Here is a 5,421-nt window from a genome sequence, read left to right as displayed (position 1 = left end):
CAGACTATTCACAGATAGCGGCCCAACGACTCCCAGAGCCGGTCGTGCGGCGCGCGAGGTCTGCTCTCATCACAAGAGGCTTTAGGGAGTGCTCAGGCAAGGGTCAGCCCGCAGCCTTCCTGGCAACACCCAGGGGAACCAGGCCACTCGCGTCTCTCGCCTTCATTTTCGACACGAGCGCCTGCGGAGGGCCACCACCCCCTCCGATTGTCAAGAGACCTCCGCACCGGCCTCTGACTTACTCTCAGAATGGACGGAAAGAGCCGGGTAAGCCTTTGAAAAGATTCGACCACGTGCCGAAAACTTTAGACTTCCGTGAGCTCTCCGGCTTGCACCGAGACCCGAAGTCGACGTGCTTAGCACCACGGGACCCCTTTCGCCTGCAGGTCCCGAGCCGCCTTTTATTTTTGTTACGAGTATCGTGTTCCCCAAACCTGGGTGACGAGCACCGCAGGGCGGCAGAGCCATCGCGCTTGTCCGGGTGGCAGAGGAGGACCAGACTATTCACAAATAGCGGCCCAACGACTCCCAGAGCCGGTCGTGCGGCAGGCGAGGTCTGCTCTCATCACAAGAGGCTTTAGGGAGTGCTCAGGCAACGGTCAGCCCGCAGCCTTCTTGGCAACACCCAAGGGAACCAGGCCACTCGCGTCTCTCGCCTTCATTTTGGACACGAGCGCCTGTGGAGGGACGGCCGGATGTCAACGTGGGGTTTGCCCGCCCTCCAATAGTGTCAAAAGACCGCCGCACAAGTCTCTGACTGACTCTTAGAACAGACAGAAAGAGTTTGTCAAATCTGTCAAAAAATTGACAAAGTGTCAAAAATTCGACTTCCAAGAGCTCTCCGGCATGCACTCATACCTGTCATTAAAGTGCTATGCCCGTGGAACCGTTTTTCGGATGCCTTTCAGAACGGTCCCGCGCCGCCATTTTGTTCTAAAAATCGTGTTCCCATATATCTCCGGGTACCCCGCCAACCTCACTGCGGAAAAACTACAAGTGGCACTGAATGGGTCTGAATTCCAAATTTGACTGCATCGGTCTGGAACTCGGTCCGGTCAAAACCGTTTGGATTTTTCTCGGTCCGGACTTCCGCGACAGACAAAGTTAAAGTTTTCGGGCTGCAGGCACAAAACGACAGCTGGCCATTTGCCGGGCTCAATTCACCCAATTCCTCCGGCACTTCGGAGCACATGTTCGGTGTAAGTTTGCGAATCTTTCCCGATGCTGCAGCATTTTCCTCCGCTGACACTTAGAATATTTTTCACACTTTGCTGAAAATTTTTCTAAGTGTTTTTTTCCAAGTTTTCCTGGTTACTGATTTCTTCTTTTTAAACATTTTTCTAAGTTTTTCTGGTTACTGATTTCTTCTTTTTAAACATTTTTCGCAGTTTGTCTGGTTACTGATTTCTTCTTTTTAAACATTTTTCGCCGTTTTTCTGGTTACTGATTTCTTCTTTTTAAACATTTTTCGCCGTTTTTCTGGTTACTCATTTCTTCTTTTTAAACATTTTTCTAAGTTTTTCTGGTTACTGATTTCTTCTTTTTAAACATTTTTCTAAGTTTTTCTGGTTACTCATTTCTTCTTTTTAAACATTTTTCTAAGTTTTTCTGGTTACTCACTTCTTCTTTTTAAACATTTTTCTAAGTTTTTCTGGTTACTGATTTCTTCTTTTTAAACATTTTTCGCCGTTTTTCTGGTTACTGATTTCTTCTTTTTAAACATTTTTCTAAGTTTTTCTGGTTACTCATTTCTTCTTTTTAAACATTTTTCGCCGTTTTTCTGGTTACTGATTTCTTCTTTTTAAACATTTTTCTAAGTTTTTCTGGTTACTGATTTCTTCTTTTTAAACATTTTTCTAAGTTTTCCTGGTTACTCATTTCTTCTTTTTAAACATTTTTCTAAGTTTTCCTGGTTACTCATTTCTTCTTTTTAAACATTTTTCTAAGTTTTCCTGGTTACTGATTTCTTCTTTTTAAACATTTTTCGCAGTTTTTCTGGTTACTGATTTCTTCTTTTTAAACATTTTTCTAAGTTTTTCTGGTTACTGATTTCTTCTTTTTAAACATTTTTCTAAGTTTTTCTGGTTACTCACTTCTTCTTTTTAAACATTTTTCTAAGTTTTTCTGGTTACTCACTTCTTCTTTTGAAACATTTTTCTAAGTTTTTCTGGTTACTGATTTCTTCTTTTTAAACATTTTTCGCAGTTTGTCTGGTTACTGATTTCTTCTTTTTAAACATTTTTCGCCGTTTTTCTGGTTACTGATTTCTTCTTTTTAAACATTTTTCTAAGTTTTTCTGGTTACTCACTTCTTCTTTTTAAACATTTTTCTAAGTTTTTCTGGTTACTGATTTCTTCTTTTTAAACATTTTTCGCAGTTTTTCTGGTTACTGATTTCTTCTTTTTAAACATTTTTCTAAGTTTTTCTGGTTACTGATTTCTTCTTTTTAAACATTTTTCTAAGTTTTTCTGGTTACTCACTTCTTCTTTTTAAACATTTTTCTAAGTTTTCCTGGTTACTGATTTCTTCTTTTTAAACATTTTTCGCAGTTTTTCTGGTTACTGATTTCTTCTTTTTAAACATTTTTCTAAGTTTTTCTGGTTACTGATTTCTTCTTTTTAAACATTTTTCTAAGTTTTTCTGGTTACTCACTTCTTCTTTTTAAACATTTTTCTAAGTTTTCCTGGTTACTGATTTCTTCTTTTTAAACATTTTTCGCAGTTTGTCTGGTTACTGATTTCTTCTTTTTAAACATTTTTCGCAGTTTTTCTGGTTACTGATTTCTTCTTTTTAAACATTTTTCTAAGTTTTTCTGGTTACTGATTTCTTCTTTTTAAACATTTTTCTAAGTTTTTCTGGTTACTGATTTCTTCTTTTTAAACATTTTTCTAAGTTTTTCTGGTTACTCACTTCTTCTTTTTAAACATTTTTCTAAGTTTTTCTGGTTACTCACTTCTTCTTTTGAAACATTTTTCTAAGTTTTTCTGGTTACTGATTTCTTCTTTTTAAACATTTTTCGCAGTTTGTCTGGTTACTGATTTCTTCTTTTTAAACATTTTTCGCCGTTTTTCTGGTTACTGATTTCTTCTTTTTAAACATTTTTCTAAGTTTTTCTGGTTACTCACTTCTTCTTTTTAAACATTTTTCTAAGTTTTTCTGGTTACTGATTTCTTCTTTTTAAACATTTTTCGCAGTTTTTCTGGTTACTGATTTCTTCTTTTTAAACATTTTTCTAAGTTTTTCTGGTTACTGATTTCTTCTTTTTAAACATTTTTCTAAGTTTTTCTGGTTACTCACTTCTTCTTTTTAAACATTTTTCTAAGTTTTCCTGGTTACTGATTTCTTCTTTTTAAACATTTTTCGCAGTTTGTCTGGTTACTGATTTCTTCTTTTTAAACATTTTTCGCAGTTTTTCTGGTTACTGATTTCTTCTTTTTAAACATTTTTCTAAGTTTTTCTGGTTACTGATTTCTTCTTTTTAAACATTTTTCTAAGTTTTTCTGGTTACTCACTTCTTCTTTTTAAACATTTTTCTAAGTTTTTCTGGTTACTCACTTCTTCTTTTGAAACATTTTTCTAAGTTTTTCTGGTTACTGATTTCTTCTTTTTAAACATTTTTCGCAGTTTGTCTGGTTACTGATTTCTTCTTTTTAAACATTTTTCGCCGTTTTTCTGGTTACTGATTTCTTCTTTTTAAACATTTTTCTAAGTTTTTCTGGTTACTCACTTCTTCTTTTTAAACATTTTTCTAAGTTTTTCTGGTTACTGATTTCTTCTTTTTAAACATTTTTCGCAGTTTTTCTGGTTACTGATTTCTTCTTTTTAAACATTTTTCTAAGTTTTTCTGGTTACTGATTTCTTCTTTTTAAACATTTTTCTAAGTTTTTCTGGTTACTGACTTCTTCTTTTTAAACATTTTTCTAAGTTTTCCTGGTTACTGATTTCTTCTTTTTAAACATTTTTCGCAGTTTGTCTGGTTACTGATTTCTTCTTTTTAAACATTTTTCGCAGTTTTTCTGGTTACTGATTTCTTCTTTTTAAACATTTTTCTAAGTTTTTCTGGTTACTGATTTCTTCTTTTTAAACATTTTTCTAAGTTTTTCTGGTTACTCACTTCTTCTTTTTAAACATTTTTCTAAGTTTTTCTGGTTACTCACTTCTTCTTTTGAAACATTTTTCTAAGTTTTTCTGGTTACTGATTTCTTCTTTTTAAACATTTTTCTAAGTTTTTCTGGTTACTGATTTCTTCTTTTTAAACATTTTTCGCAGTTTGTCTGGTTACTGATTTCTTCTTTTTAAACATTTTTCGCCGTTTTTCTGGTTACTGATTTCTTCTTTTTAAACATTTTTCTAAGTTTTTCTGGTTACTCACTTCTTCTTTTTAAACATTTTTCTAAGTTTTTCTGGTTACTGATTTCTTCTTTTTAAACATTTTTCGCAGTTTTTCTGGTTACTGATTTCTTCTTTTTAAACATTTTTCTAAGTTTTTCTGGTTACTGATTTCTTCTTTTTAAACATTTTTCTAAGTTTTTCTGGTTACTCACTTCTTCTTTTTAAACATTTTTCTAAGTTTTCCTGGTTACTGATTTCTTCTTTTTAAACATTTTTCGCAGTTTGTCTGGTTACTGATTTCTTCTTTTTAAACATTTTTCGCAGTTTTTCTGGTTACTGATTTCTTCTTTTTAAACATTTTTCTAAGTTTTTCTGGTTACTCACTTCTTCTTTTATAACATTTTTCTAAGTTTTCCTGGTTACTGATTTCTTCTTTTTAAACATTTTTCTAAGTTTTCCTGGTTACTGATTTCTTCTTTTTAAACATTTTTCTAAGTTTTTCTGGTTACTCATTTCTTCTTTTTAAACATTTTTCGCAGTTTTTCTGGTTACTGATTTCTTCTTTTTAAACATTTTCCTAAGTTTTCCTGGTTACTGATTTCTTCTTTTTAAACATTTTTCTAAGTTTTCCTGGTTACTCATTTCTTCTTTTTGATCATTTTTCTAAGTTTTCCTGGTTACTGATTTCTTCGTTTTGAACATTTTTCTAAGTTTTCCTGGTTACTCACTTCTTCTTTTCAAACATTTTTCTTCGTTTTTCTGTTTACTCATTTAGCACTTTCAGGCACTTTCCGATCATTTCCTCGTTCCCGATTTCACCCTTTAAAACGCTTTCGGGCATTTCCCTAAGTTTTGCGGTTCACTCGTTTGGGACTCACTGACACCTTCTCTAGCTTCCCTGCTCACTTTTTTCGTACTGTTGAGAAAATTCGAACCCTTTCCTTAACTATGCCGGTTACTGACTTCACCGCTTCAGACCCTTGTCCCCGTAATGAAAGATACCATTTCCCACCGTGGGAAATGCACGAAAATCGGACTGAACACGGGGGAGGCTCCCCCCTCGAAGGCGAGACCGTCGGCAGAACCGCC

The sequence above is a fragment of the Chiloscyllium punctatum genome, unplaced genomic scaffold (genome assembly GCF_047496795.1).
Source record: "Chiloscyllium punctatum isolate Juve2018m unplaced genomic scaffold, sChiPun1.3 scaffold_631, whole genome shotgun sequence".
Taxonomy (NCBI): domain Eukaryota; kingdom Metazoa; phylum Chordata; class Chondrichthyes; order Orectolobiformes; family Hemiscylliidae; genus Chiloscyllium; species Chiloscyllium punctatum.
This window is presented reverse-complemented; position numbering follows the sequence as displayed.